Source organism: Suncus etruscus, chromosome 14, assembly GCF_024139225.1.
Source record: "Suncus etruscus isolate mSunEtr1 chromosome 14, mSunEtr1.pri.cur, whole genome shotgun sequence".
Classification (NCBI taxonomy): domain Eukaryota; kingdom Metazoa; phylum Chordata; class Mammalia; order Eulipotyphla; family Soricidae; genus Suncus; species Suncus etruscus.
Genome location: NC_064861.1, coordinates 94,504,703 through 94,519,006, shown reverse-complemented (window position 1 = coordinate 94,519,006; position 14,304 = coordinate 94,504,703). Strand labels below are relative to the sequence as shown.

At 41.1% G+C, this 14,304-nt stretch overlaps 1 non-coding gene across 1 annotated transcript; it reads left to right on the top strand.

Annotated features, from left to right (window-relative positions):
- The first annotated feature begins 8,433 nt into the window (after positions 1-8,433).
- On the top strand, positions 8,434-8,537 carry LOC126029068 (U6 spliceosomal RNA). Its single transcript, XR_007502725.1, has one exon. It is a non-coding gene; the product is annotated as a U6 spliceosomal RNA (small nuclear RNA).
- The last annotated feature ends 5,767 nt before the right edge of the window (positions 8,538-14,304 follow it).

The window sequence follows — 14,304 nt, the reverse complement described above, 5'->3', positions numbered from 1 at the left end:
TTGCTTGTGCCTGTGCAGGAAGAGAATCATGGAGCCACTGGCCCAGACTATGAGCACAGAAAATGAAACTTCAGGGAACACAAATAATGCCAAGTAGACTGGGCTAGTTGCTTCCTCAGAAGAGGTCACATGACAGTACCCCCATATAGTTTTATGAGTGACGTTTTTCATTCTCCACTTGCTAGTTACATATATCACATGCAAAGGAAATATTAGATTAATGAACACGTAGAAGATCCAGCAGAAGGAAACGGAAATGGTGACATACTGTGAAGCTTTGATTTTCAGATCTTTCCAGCAGGAGTTCGTGGGGCTCATCATAATGGCCTGGAAGACACTCAAGAGGCAGGTGGTGCCAACAGATACACTCCTGCCGACTCTTTGAACATAAAAAAGAAGGCGGCACCCCAAGTCACTAAAGAAGTGTTTCAGCCCCAAAGTTTCCGTTGTCTGGCGCACTCCATGTAAGGCAATGAGCAAAGAGTTGGCAATTGTCAGGTGCATGAGAATCGAGTCTATGGGTCTCACCTGGCCTTCAGTGCAGTGAAGGAGCAGGTAATGGTAGAGAAGAGAGAAATTTCCTAGTGCTCCCAAGAGAATCTCTGATAAGATGATTGCTCCTGCTGTCACCTCCCTGAATGATATTCTGTCAGTCCATACACTGTCATCTGAGAGAGGGCAGCACTCATTTCTCTGAGCTTGTAGCCTCATTAAAGACACTTGACTCCAAGAATAAGTTTATTTGTCTGTTCTTCTGGGTTGCCTCAGACTAATTCATTGCTGGTTGGTATTTTAGGTTTCGCCCAATCCTGTTCTGGTATTAATCTTGGCTGTGAACTCAGGAATCTCTTGTGGAGAGACACGAGGAGTGTCTGGTGCCAGGGATTGAACCTGGATCAATTGCTTGCAAGGTTAAGTTCCTTACCCACTGTACTACTGTCCCTCCACATCCTGTGGTAGATCGAGGGGCAGAAAGACATGGAAAAAAATTCCAGCGATTATCATGCAGGAGTCTAATGTGAGGGGAAATTATTTTTAACAGGGTGAAGTATTGTTATAGTGAGCGAAACAGGAAGCAAGATGCATTATGAGGGAATAAATGCAAGAATCTACCAGTGTCAGGGAAGGAAATAGTCAAAACTGTCCCCGAGGTCAAAACTCAATCTTGAATCAGTTATTGAATAAAATTTACAAATCAGTTATTGAATAAAATTTACAAATGAATTATGAAGATTATAATTTTTTCTTTGGATTAAGAAAAAGAGCATTCTTTCCTGAACTTTGCATCAATATATATTGAATATATATTAATAACAAGAATTGGTTCTCATCAAACCAGACACAAAGATATAGAATGTGAGGGGGAGTCAGAAAGATAGAAAGAGGGTGTTTTGAGAGACAGAGAGATAAGAAATAAGGGGAGAAAGATATAAGAGAATTCCAATGGAACAAAAACTGTTTTTTAATGTAAAATACACACCTAGTGTTACCCAGGCTTTTTCCTGGCTCTGAAATCAAGGCTCACTCCTGGTAAGGTTGGAGGACCTATGTGGTGTTGGGATTGAACCTGGGTTGACTATGAGCAAAACAGTTGCTTTCCACCCTGTACTATCTCTCCAGAACCTGAACCAAGCACTTTTACAAATCATAAGATGGGTAGAAATATGCCAAATGTTTCATAATGAATCCAAGAAAGTGATTATTCATGAGAAAATATTTTTCATGTGAAAAGTTGGTATCTTTAAAACAAAGAGAACATTCACATTTACCCCATATGTCTTTGCATTATCATACAATACAGAAATCAAATGAAGGAATAACAAAGTCAACTTTTCCCAGGATCTGAATAAATCAATCTCATCAAATACCTGGGTTTACTTTTGAACTGTATTAATATGAGTTCACATACTGTGGCAAATAGGTACGACTTTGTACCTCCATCATGGCGCTATAAAATTTATCATGAATATTATTCGACAGTAGAGACATAAAATTTTTGTGTTGGGGCCACAATCATGAGTTCTCAGAAGTTATGCCTGGCTCTACACTCAAGAGTTATTTCTGGTGGTCCCATATGGGATGCTGAAAATAGAACCCAGGTCAGCCTCCTGCAAGACAAAATCTCCCAGCGATATTATCACTCCAGTTCACTCATTACCCAGAATAGTGAGATTAGAGACTCATTAAATTAGAGTTATTACCCAGAATAGCCAGAAACTCAAAGCTGCCAATGTGCCCCTAACAGAAGAGCGAATGTGTTGTTTGATGTCACATAGTGACACTCTGGACATCCATACTAATGAATGATAATCATGCAATGTCATGGAGAAACACACAGAAGGAAACAAGGGAGTCAAACTTCAGGAACCGTTCTTGGAAAGTGCAGCATCTCTATGCAGTGAAATGGGGAACCACCTATCAAATATAAAATTATCTGTGAGCCTATTTCCCAATTGTTCACTCTTAGCAATGTTCAAGAGAGCTGCCTTCAGGATACTGTGTCAGCAAGGAAACTCAAGATAGCTTTGGAGAGATTGACAGCATTCTGACTCTTGAGAGTGGCATTGCGTAGAGTATCTTTCATGAATGTTCATTCATGTATGAATGTTTAGTAGCTATAGGCTTTCAACTTTCACATGTTTGAGGAACCACATATGACTGTGCTCAGGATTTACTCCTGGCTCTGTGCTCAGGGATCACTTGTAGCAAGGCTCCGAGGACCCTGTGAGTGCTGAGGGTTTAATTTAATTGGTTTAATTTAATTAATTTAATTCAGCAGCTGATTCAGCTAAGTGTCTTAGCTGCTGTTCCTAAGCTCCATTTCTCTGCATGTGACTTTTTCACTAGAAAATTCACTTAACAAGAGAACTGAGAAGGTATACAGTGAGTAGGGGGTTTGCTTTGCATTCAGCCAACAGGAGTTTGATCCCCATCACCTCATATAAGGTTCCCCAAGCCCTGCTAGAGATAATCCCTAAGCAATGAACCAGCGTAAACTCTGGGCATTACCAGGTGTGGCCCAGACTCTAACCTCCACCAAATAAATCCACATAACCAAAGAAGTGGATCAGTGATGGTTTTTGTGACTGCTCCTTACCCTTGTTTTATTTCTGAAAAAGAAGCAATTTGGGATAGCTCAGGTTCAGATTCTGTGTTCAGACACTGGCTATAAACAATGACTATGATGCTGTCATGAAATTCAGCATGGAATTATCTCAGGTATTTTATTATTGCTCCAATTTTTCATCAGCTCTAGCTGAGAATATAAATCACAAAACTTGTATATACTCACATCAGCAGATCCAGCTGTGGGAAATAGAAAGCCCGGTTGGCTGAAAGCTTTCTGTGGTGCCCATCGTTGCACCCATGACTTCTGTGTGGACAGAAAGCCGCAAATTATACGAATTACTCAAATTACACAAATTACTCAACAGTCCCCCCAAATCACTTTTACATCAAAAGTATCTTTAATCTGTTATAAAATTGGACTCATGTGTTCTTACCACTTGCATAAAATAAGATCAAATCCAATGGGCACATTGGATTCCACACCTCTCTCTCTCTGCAACCCAGTCTGACTCTTTTTATGCCTACAATGTTCCTTCTGTCACTGCAGAGAACATTCACAATTACCTTAATCACCAAATCACATTGTCATCTCAAAGACATGGCTACTATGTTTATTAAGTGCATAGCATGTCCAAAGTTAGGTAAAAGATTTTTATTTCGAAAAAAATCCAATATATACCTGATCCTCCACAGGATGTACTCATTATGGTCCTTACATTCTACTTTTGATTCTGAACATGAGGGTGTTCTGAGCATCCCCTAAAGACACTGAGCATTGCATCTGATGATTCCTGATTGAAAAAAAGAACAGACGGATTTGGTAACTCCAAGATTGACACCTTAACTCTCTATTACTTCACTGTTCACCATGACCTCTCTCTGTGAGGATCACAGGTACCTGCAGGAGGATCAGGAACTGGTGACAGGTCTGGGAGCCTCATCCCATTACTAGCTTAGCCCATCACTGAGGAAGGAATTATTCTCTCTCCCTGTGGAGAGAGATCTGCTTCTAGAGGCCTCTAGATCTGTTTCTGTCCCAGCCATGAGCACTTACTCAGCCCTTCCTTTACCCAGTGGATTCTGACCCTCGCGCTGATAGGCACAGCGCTGTGGGCACTTCTTGCTGCCAGGAGAACGGGCACAGGAGCTCCTGCGAACATCCCTGTACTTAATGCCTGTGGGAGGGAGGGGGCCAGACCTGATATAGGTTTGTGGGTAGTGACTTCACCTCCCTGCAGAACTACAATTATTACTTCCCCTGCAGTGGCAATGACAGGGGAGGCCAGGGGAGCTGACATTTTTCAAAATATCTTTTTGAAAGTTTCTAATAGCCTGAAATCAGTGACAAGTTTCTGGTCATTTTTCTGGGGTCATACTCTTGAGGTGTTTGAATAAAGGCTCCTTTTATTCATAATCCCTAACAAAATAAAGGTTGCAGAGAGAAAGGGGCTGAATCCATAGCAAACATGTATATGTAAAAAAAAAAAAATTAGCCCAAAGTACTATATAATCAGTAGCTCTGTGTTCTGACCAGGGTCAGATTAAAAAACATCAATGAAGCTAGTACCTAGGTAAGGGTGATGCTAACATTTGAGAATATAAAAGGCCAAATTATGAGTGGGGGAGAGGTCAAAAGAGGAATTCCCTTGTATGTGGACATAGCAGATGAATCAAGATCATTGGGAGGGCCGGGGAGCCAGTGTATGGGCAGAGAGTATGAGAGAACCTAGAACAAGGGTCCTCTGACTCCATGATAAAACAAGCCAAAATCCTATTAAAGCATACTTTTCTACTTTAAGCTAAGTCAGAGAAAGAGAGTTAACTCAGAAATAAAATTTAAAAAAAAGTTGCTGGGTGGGAGTGATAGCACAGTGGTAGGGCATTTGCCTTGCAAGTGGCTGATCCAGGATGGACCTGGGTTTGATCCCCGGCATTCCCTATGGTCCCCTGAGCCAGGAGCATTTTCTGAGAGCATAGCCAGGAGTAACCCCTGAGCATCACCAGGTGTGGCTCAAAACAAACAAACAAACAAAACCCAAAATTGGTTCCCTCCAGAAATGAAGAATAATAAACTAGGGGTTGAGTGAGTTAGGAGAGCTTTATCTGATGGGGCTCACTTGGCAAATGAAGTTAGGGTGAGAGTGTCTCTGGATGACCAAAGTTGAGCCAGAAAAATCAGTGATGAATTAAGACATTTATGCAATGAATTGATTGTTCTATTAATGCTTGCAATTTCTTTATAAACTGCTTGAAGATTTGACTCAGGGTCTTTGTCAAGACTCCTTTGGTTGGATGAAACTTGGAACTTGGCTGGCCAAATAAACCCCCTTTTGCATCTTGCATTGTAAGAGGTAGTCTTTGACTTTCAGCATTGTCTAGGCATAGGCCTTGGGTGTCAACTCAAACACTAACATGCACAGAAGAGAAAGATGTGGGAGGGCATTATTGTTACTACCAGATCCTCATTCCCATCAGCTGTGTCACTCTACACCTACACATGTAGTATTTCAGGGCTCACTGATCTCATTCTTCGCACATGTGTGCCTTGTTCTGTATTTTTATGCCTTGCTATGAGGACATCTGACAGGTGAGACACATTGTCATTTGTGGCCTTGATGAGCATGGTGGGAAATGATCACTCCTTTGTGCTTCTGTGAAGCAAGGCTCAGGCTTCCTGTATCTGAGACTGAGGCCTCCAGGGGGCACTGTGATTCTTGTAAAAGGTTGACCCTTTATCTTATAAGTGGGGAGGTCAGAAAAGAGATGCCCATTCTTCATCGTGGAAACAATGAGTTTCCTCTTAGACCAGTACTTCTGCCTTCCCACTACCAATATTCTGATATGAATCTGCTCTCTTAAAATAATCATTATATCCATGTAGTCTCTGACATCTACAGTGCAAACTACAATGGGAAAATAGGGTGGAAAAGGAAGAGAGAGAGAGAGAGAGAGAGAGAGAGAGAGAGAGAGAGAGAGAGAGAGAGAGAGAGAGAGAGAGAGAGAGAGAGATAATACCTGACAAGATGTAGGCAAGATAGTGGGCATTAGGGAAAATGGGAGAAAAACTGGACATGGGTATGGGAAATATGCAATGGTTAAGGGATGGGTGTTAGATATCATGTGATTTAAACTCAATCATTTGAACAATTTTGTACTTGTTTATCTCATGGTGATTCAATTCAATAATTTATTTTTAAAAAGTCATTAAAAAACTGGTTAACAACACAGAAGATGGGATGTAGTAAGCACGAGTTGGACGCAATTTGGATTCCCAGCACCACTCATTCACATGAACATCGTCAGTTCAGCCTTGGAGATAGAAAATTGTGGTGACCTGGTGATTTCTGAATTGTAGGGCAGAGTAGCTCCAACACCTCAGACCTTTGCACTGAGACAAGAAAGCAAGTGGCAGGGAATAGCTCCTGGGTTCCTGACTCCATGCATGTGGGGTAAATTTCTACAAAATATTATTTGGAGAAAAGATCTAATTGTCTGATGCTTCCTCTCTCCCTCTACCCTGACGAGTCACTCAGGCCAGTGAGTGTGAGACTGATTTTACCACTTAATTTTTCACTATCATTCCTGATTGCTCCCAGTGTTTATGACCTCTGATAATGCTGAGCACAAAGGGTCAGTTTCTGAAAATACTTACAATGTAAGGCCAGGCAAGCACCCAGCTCTACGAAGTCCAGAGTTTTGTCCTTAATACCTCATGACCCAAGGCAACATGGGATATAACCCCAGTGGTATCTTAAACACCAGTACAGTGACTATTATGTCCCCTGCTCCATGGGGCCTGAGAAGCACCATGTCAGCAGGACCCAGCACTGAACCAAGTGGACCTGTTGGCTAAGAAGCACCTTTAGGTTTCCCAGGGTCACTGAGCCATGCTGGAGAGGCATCATCAACAAAACCAATAGATCAAAGCCCAGAATAAAAGCATTGGCCATATAATAAATATAGAAAAATTCAGGATAGAGGCATCCCATAGGTCATAAGTATGTCAAAACCCCAGGAAGTTATTATCCATTTAATATAAAGGATCAAAATTTAGAACCTTTCTCATCATCCATATATTAAATCCCAGCAGAGGCCTCTTCAATTAATGGTGCTGGAACAACTGGTCAGACACATGCAGAAAAGTGAACTCGAGAGGCAGACGCGGTAGCGCTAGAGGTAAGGTGCCTGCCTTGCCTGCTCTAGCCTAGGACGGACCATGGTTTGATCCCCGGGGTCCCCTATGGTCCCCCAAGCCAGGAGCAACTTCTGAGCGCATAGCCAGGAGGAACCCCTGAGCGTCACTGGGTGTGACCCAAAAACCAAAAAAAATAAAATAAAATAAAAATAAAAAATGTGAACTCGAACCTTCATCTAAAACCATGAATGATCAAATCAAAATGGATTAAAGACCTTGATATCAGACCCAGAACCATTAGGTATAGAGAAGAACACATAACCCTATCAAAATGGGGAGAAGAAATGAATAAAAGGCACATGAAAAAATGTTCCACACCACTAGTCATCAGGGAGATGCAAATCAAAACAACAATGAGGTACCATGTCACACCACAGAGACTGGTACACATCACAAAGAACAGAACAATCAGTGCTGACTGGGATGTGGGGAATTCTCATTTACTGCTAGTGGGAATGCCATCTAGTCCAGCCTTTATAGAAAAAAATGTGAAGATTCCTCAAAAAACTGGAAATTGAACTCCTATATAATCCATGTATACCACTCTAGGGATATAACATAGGAACACAAAAACACAATACAAAAAACTTTTTGAACACTAATATTCATTATAGTGCTATTTACAATAGCCAGAATCTGGAGACAGCCCAGATGCCCAACAACAGATGATTGACTGAAGAAACTATGATACATATATACAATGAACTACTATGCAACTATTAGGAAAATGAAGTCATAAAATTTTCCTACATATGGATGGACATGAAAACTATTATGATGAGTGAAATAAGTAGAGGGAGAGAATAATCGCTCTCATCTGTGGGATGTAAGAAAAATAAAAGTCATTATTGTAATAATACCCAGAAACAACAGAGATGAGGGCTGGAAGGACTGGCCCAAGATATGAAGCCTACCACAAAGAGTGATGAGTACAATTAGAGAAATAAATATACTAACAACTATCATGACAATGGTAGTGAATGAGAAAAATAGAATGCCTGTCTCAAATACAGGCAGGGGTTGAGGGAGGAGAGAGATGGGTGTATTGATTGTGGGAAGGTTGCACTGGTGAACTTCTTTAGAACTGAAACCTAACTACAAATATAGTGTTTAAATAAGGATATTTAAAAAAAAAAAGCAGAGGTTTTGATTAAGAAACAGATATATCAGTGCTCACTTTGGCAGCACATATACTAAAATTGGAACGATACAGAGATTAGCATGGCCCCTGCGCAAGGATGACACGCAAATTCGTGAAGTGTTCCATATTTTTTAAATTAATAAAATCATAAAAAAAGAAACATATCAAAACCCAGGACATGCAGAATTTTAGGACTACAGTTGTGAACACGTGTCTTGCATGTGTTTGTTGTCTGTTTGTTGTTTGGCAACTAGAGCCCAAACAAACAAATCTATGTAGATTACCTTAGCTTCCATGCCTTAACACTGACCCAGGTGACCCTGCCTTGGCCTAGGTTCACAATTCTGAGTTCTGGCTATATCACCCACCACCTTACCAGCCACCTTAAGGCCAGGAGTCACTTGCTAGTGATTCCTGGGGCTGAGCATAGCTGGGAAGGCCTCAGTACCTCCTTCCAGCCAAAGCCTTCAGTAAATATCATTGGCGGGATCTGTCCCAGCTACCTGTCCTCTCGGAACTACCATGTGTCACGGTTGTATCACAGTCAAACTTCCTGCCTTACAAGTTTTAGGAATTCAATTAGTTGTGCACACACTTTATTTTTAACAATTGGATATTTACAAACATTGCAAAGATTCTAGAATCCCCACAAATCTGAGGAGCATCCCTGAATGTCCTTTGCTGGAGGCAGGAGGAAGCCACAAAGGGCAGGTCTGATGTGCTTGTACAGGAAGAAAATGACAGTATCTGAAAGCCCATATCTAGGCTAAATCTCTAGGGATGGTCTTTTTCTGAGAAGTTCTTCTCATATATTTTCAGGTAAACACTGGTTCTTCCTGAGGATCAGGTAAGGTACTTTCTTGGTCTTCAAAGTCTTAGAATCTCTACTATTCCTTAATGTCTTGAGCTTATACACAATTGCCTCATCAATGAGTGATTATGACAAGGCCTTGTACAAAGGAGATTCAGTCCTCTCCTTTCTAGTATAATCCTAGGTGGGTCTTACCTGTTAGAGTTAAACTTTGAACAGCTCTCACATTGCTTGTGGCAGGATCAAAAGGGTCTTAACACAAGATTTAGAGCTATACTTTTTGACAGCCTAGGACACACTCTCTCTCTGTCTCTCTCTCTCTGTCTCTCTCTCTCTTAGATGAAATATCTAGTTCCCCATGCATTAGCCTAACCTCTTCTGATTTTCCTACATACAAACATATGTGCTTTTAACAGGGCCAAATATTTATCATAAACCTCCAAATGAGATTCTTTATCACATGCTTGGACCACTGGTTCCAAACATATCCACCAACATTATCTCCCAAGATGGTCAACCAGACCTTGCGGAACTGTCATCTTTCCAAGTAGCAGGTGTGAGACATAGTGAACTAAAAGGATCTAAGAAAGGTCTTTCTCCTGGGCAAGTGTGAAGTGAAGTGTGTACCATGTGCAATGTTAGTTTCAACCCTCAACTCTGAAGCTTAAAAGAATCGAGCACCTGAATCTGCTGGTAACCAGAATATGGGGAATAAGGGGATAGACTGAACAATAAATCCTGAAGAGGAGATGATACAGACATACATCTTTAGGTCTTGAAGTTTGTCCCTTTCAGTGAGTTTCAGGACTTGATTTTAGTTGAGGTCAAAGAAAATATGCCTTTCTTCCTGCCTAGTTCTCCGTGAGTCAAGTTTGGCTCTGGTGTTTTATGACCAGAGCCTTAGTAATAAAATCATCTTATGCTCTGTATCTCCAACCTCAGGTGAATGAGTCTGAATCAGTGTCGCACATGAAATAAGGCTGAATGGGAAACATATATAATCTGGCAGTCTTCTACCTCACATGGAGAGCCAGCTGCCTGCTAGAATTGCTGTTTTATTTTTTAATAATATAATTTTTATTTTAATCATAGTGGGTTACATATCATTGACAATAATATTTTAGGTACATATTAACATAAAATCAGGGGAATTCCCACCACCGAATTGTCCTCCCTCCACCTCCATTCCTGTCCTACCTCCCATATCCTCTTCCCTCCCCCACAGGGCTGCTAGAATAAGTGGTCCCCTCAGTGCCTACCTTACTACTAAGTGGGCTTAGCCCTGTTTGGTCTTGGTACCTCCCTTATTACCCCCTCTAATTGAGAGGCAGGTCTAGATAGTTCAGGTTATGTGGTTTTGTTTGAAGAAGAGAAAAGTAATAAACTGGGGGAAAAAATCAAATACTCCGAACATGGGTGGAGTCCAGAGGTTCTCATCCTAGGTTTGAGATACGAAGGGGAAAAAGAGGGTGAAACACCACAACAGTACAATAAGAAGTGTCAAATAAAGTATCCAGTGAGCACTCCAGGGGGGGGGGAGATAAGCATCACATAAAAGCCATGGTATTGAAATAAAAACTGTGGCAGAGCACATAAAGGAAGAAAAGAAAAGAAGAAAAGTAAGTATAAATGGAGACAACGACTTCAATAGCCAAACCAAAACAATTGCTGTTTTTATTGGGTACAGAGACCAGCCCTGAGTAGGGCAGTAAGGACAGGTTATCCTGAGCCCGTCTGCCCAGGTTTACAAGTAAGATAATCTCTGTTTTGGGATAAATCCAAGTTGTAAACAAACGTGCAAAAAAACCCAGGGATGACCTTTGTTTTAGGTTAAATAAGGTGTAACCCAGAATAGTCTCACTCATCTATGGCTTTTAAGAAAAAATGAAAGATGGTGAAATAATTCCCAGAGATGAGGGCTGGAAGGACCGGCTCAAGATATGAAGCTCACCAACAAAGAGTGGTGAGTGCAGTTAGAGAAATGACTATGCTGAGAACTATCATAACAATATCAGTGAGTGAGGGATGTAAAAAGCCTGTCTTGAAGAAAGGCAGGGGTGGGGGTGGGAAGAGATGGGGGCATTGGTGATGGGAACGTTGCACGGGTGAAGGGGGGTATACTTGTCATGACTGAGACTCAACTACAATTATGTTTGTAATCAGTGTTTAAATAAAGAAATTATTTACTTAAAAATAAATAAGGTGTAACCCAACACCTTAGTTTTTTTTCATGAAATATTTGATCACTTTTCCAATGAAAGATTCTCTCTCTCTCTTACAAGGCTCTTTTGATTCATTGCTTTTGTTTTTGCTTTTTTGGGTGGGGGGCACATGCCATTGCATTCAGTGCTTACTCCTGCCTCTCTGCACAGGGATCATCGCTATCACTCATCATGCTGGGTCCCTGGCCACAGGTGATACAGGGAATCACACCTGGATTGGCTTTATGAAACAAAATGCCTTTCCATCCTTCCTATTTCTTCCATCCTGTTTTTCTTTGTTAATATAATCTACCTGCAAAACACAATGGTTCCTGGCTCTGTCTAGAGTATGCACATACATGAGAAGCATCATGGAACGTCAGTGGGCAATCAGTGGACCAATAAGTCACATCTCACTACTCACTTTCCAGTGGTCTCCCAAAGGTACAATGGCCATTTGGTCATCTACTTTGATTCAGGGTGAGGAGCTGGAACCCAACTGGCTTCATTATGCTCAGGCAATATTTGATGATGCTAAGGAATATCTTAAAGGCTTTGTTGATTCCCCTACACTGCTGTGATCCCACATTACCACAGATAAAACTCAATAGCTTATAATGTGACTGATTATATCTCATTGTGACTTGTTCACATTCTAAGTTTTTAGGTCATATGCTTGAAGAAATCTACATGCTTGAGTTAACCACTGAATAGTTTCCCAAAACCTATGTTTTGAAGATTTAGGGCTATGACCATGGGATCTCTTAGTCATGATCAGGGTAAAAGATAGTCTGAAGACAGTGACATCATATCTCATGACCAGAAAGGGGCTCAAAGTAGGAAAACATAGAGAAATGATGCTTGTGGCACTTAATAACCACTCATTTGTATCATAAAATAGAGCCAAAAGCATACTAAAGAGGGAGGAGACTGTGTAGAAAAACACAAAGGAGCTCACTATAACAAGGATTCTTTGAATGGCTCTGGTCTCAACTGAGGATCTGGAGGAATCATGATTCCTGTGAATGTGTTGGACTCTTTGCTTGTGCCTGTGCAGGAAAAGAACCATGGAGCTACTAGCCCAGACTATGAGCGCAGAAAACACAATTTCAGGCAATGCGATTAATGCTGAATAGACTGGGCCGTTGATTTTCTCATCATAAGTAATATAACAGTACCCCCAATTTTTTTTCTTTGTGAAATTTTTCATGCTCCACTTGCTTGATATTTCTACTAAGTGCATAGGAAAAATGAGATTAACAAACATGTGTAGTACCCAGGAAAGAGAAACAGAGACAGAGATATATTGTTGGGCTTTGAGTTTCAGACCCATCCAGCAGGAGTCCCTGGGGCTGATCATAATGGCCTGGAAGACACTCAAGAGGCAGAAGGTGACAAAGGACATGCCCCTGCCCACTCTATATATATATACAAAAGAATTTTGCATTCAAAGTCACCGAGGACATTTTTCAGCCCTAAAGTTTCTATTATCTGGTGAACTCCAGGTAAAGCAATGACCAAAGAGTTAGCAATTGTCAGGTGCAAGAGAATCGAGTCTATGGGTCTCACTTGGCCTTCAGTGCAGTGAAGGAGCAGGTAATGGTAGAGAAGAGAGAAATTTCCTAGTGTTCCAAAGAGAGTCACTGGTAAGATGATTGCTCCTACTGTCACCTCCCTGAATAATATTCTGTCAGTCTGTACACTGTCATTTGAAAGAGGGGAGCTCATTCCTCTGAGCAAGAAGACTCATTACAGACACTTGACTCCAAGATAAAATTTGTTTTGTCCTCTTGTGAGGTGGTCTGGGACTTCAATTATTTATTATATTTTTTGGAACAAACCCTTCTCTGTTCACTGTTAGTCTTGGCTTTGCACTCATCGATCACTCCGGGTGGGAAACAGCATCCAAATGTAGTGGCAGCTATCAACTCTGGATCTGCCGTGTGCAGGCTTCTCTATCTTTCCGGCTCCTCCCTGAGACATCAAGACACAGAAAGAAACGGAGACAAAATTAGCAACGTTTATGGGAGAGTCACCTATGTGAGAAAATGTTCTTCATTGTGTTCAGTTTAATGTAGAAGAGAAAGAGGAAACAGAACTTTTTGTGGAGAGAATAAAGGGAATGACTCTACCAATGTAATGTAAGCAAAAAGTTAACTCTACTCCCAGACAATTTGGGCAAATTTATATATAATTTCTATCAATTATTTATAAAGAGACAGAACATTTTATTTAGAAATTTGAATCACTACAATCTTTAGATAGCAAAGAATTTACTAACTGCATATAAAAACACATTATTACAAGTAGCTACTGGTTCATATTAAGTCAAACACAGAGACAGGGAGCAGAGCTACAGTATAATGGAGAGGGCACTTGCCTTGGAAGTCGAGAATCCTCCTTCAAACCCTGACATCTCATACATTCCCTCCAAGTACTTTCAGAAGTGATTCGTGAGTGCAGAGCCATCATTAAATTTCAGCACCTTTCATCCTGGCCTGCCAAAAACCAAACCTAAGCAAACAAAACCACAATAAGAATGAGGGGAAATGGGGCCGGAGAGATAGCATGGAGGTAAGGCGTTTGCCTTTCATGCAGGAGGTCATCGGTTTGAATCCCGGCACCCCATATGGTCCCCCGTGCCTGCCAGGAGCAATTTCGGAGCCTGGAGCCAGGAATAACCTCTGAGCACTGCCGGGTGTGACCCAAAAACCACAAAAAAAAAAAAAAAAAAGAATGAGGGGAAATAAGAAAGACAAAGAGAAAAAAGACAGTAGAAGAGAGAGGCGGTAAAGAAAGAGAATGATGCAAGAAGGAAGAGAGATATAAAGTAAGGAATATTTTTGATGACCTAAGATTTCTTGTTTGGGATGGGGGAGGCCACACT